This window comes from Nannospalax galili, unplaced genomic scaffold (assembly GCF_000622305.1).
Source record: "Nannospalax galili isolate Female #2095 unplaced genomic scaffold, S.galili_v1.0 scaffold104, whole genome shotgun sequence".
NCBI lineage: Eukaryota > Metazoa > Chordata > Mammalia > Rodentia > Spalacidae > Nannospalax > Nannospalax galili.
In genome coordinates, this window is record NW_008353596.1 from 3,645,226 (window position 1) to 3,646,575 (window position 1,350).

Sequence of the window (1,350 nt, forward strand, 5' to 3'; positions counted from 1 at the left end):
CCACTTCCCAGATGGCACCCTCCCATACATAGCCTCCCTTCCCCCACTAGAGCCCTTATATTGTGTTATCCCTGCTACAGTCTGCTGTGTTGTCGGCAGCCCTGGCTGTTCCCCATTACTTGTCCATCTGGTGAATCTAGTCAGCCTATCTAGAGGTCTTTGTTTTAGGAAGGTCAGCTGTTCCTCATCTAGCAGCAATCAGTTGTCAACATTCCTTTAGATAAGATTGGGGTCTGCTGTTCATTTTCCCAGTTCTATGCTGGGTTACTGTCTGGGAGTCCCTTGGGCCACCCTGGCCAACAACTCAAAAGAAGGTATCTCCTATCTGGCATTGTTGCTTGTTATGTAGCCTTTAGCTATACATATGGACTTTTAAAACATTATATTGGCCCCTTGGTTATACTTTCCTTTGGGGTGGTTAAGGCCATACAGTTGGCCCAGTTAGACAAATTTATTTTTACTCTAAAGGCCATTTGAGGATCTGTTCCTCAGGGGTCACATGGGCTTGGGGGGAGCCCCTGGCTCCTTTCTTTTACCAGTTCTGCCTATGTGAAGATAAGTCAAAGGTCCACTCATATTCCCCTGGAACTAGTCTACCTAGGAGGGCAAGGAGCAAAAATTGTCCTTTATGTCCCTCTGACCAAATTAGTATAGGCCTAAAAGTATGTCTCTTAAACATCCAAGAAGGTTAGTTCCACCAGTCTGGTACTTTTAATTACCATGTGCCATGTAGATAAAGCTTGGGCAAAGACCAATTGTTCAGAGATAAACCTTGCCTAGACATGTATTTCTTGATCTGGTATGTATAATTTGTCAGTAGGTTGCTGGACTAATATGGCTCCCTCTGGTTTTTAAACCTAGTTAGGCATTATCTCTCACATTGTCTCACCCCTCCATCATGGTTTTCCTACTTAAGGTGCCCCCATTTCCCACCTTCCTCCCTTACTAATACCCTTCTCCTTTGGTCCTACCTCTCTTGAGCTCCTTCTTTCCCTTTATCCCCTAGGTTCCTTGTATACCCTTCCCTCTCCCCTCCCCTTAAAGTAACCCCATTTTTATCCATGTCTCCCTTATTAACACCTGATTCCTACTGTTCTTCTCTTTCAGATTCTTTCTTTTCCTTTACCACCCTGGTTCCTTTTCATTATCCTGGTTCCTGTAGTTATGTCTGAATACACACTCACTTATAAGGATTTGGTTCTAGGATCCACATATGAGGGAGAACATTCCAAATATGAGGGAGAATATATGTTGTTGTTGTTGTTTTCTGAGTCTGTGTTACTTCACTTAGTATAACAGTTTCTATTTCCATTCATTTACCTGCAAATTTCATGATTTCATCTTCTTTAC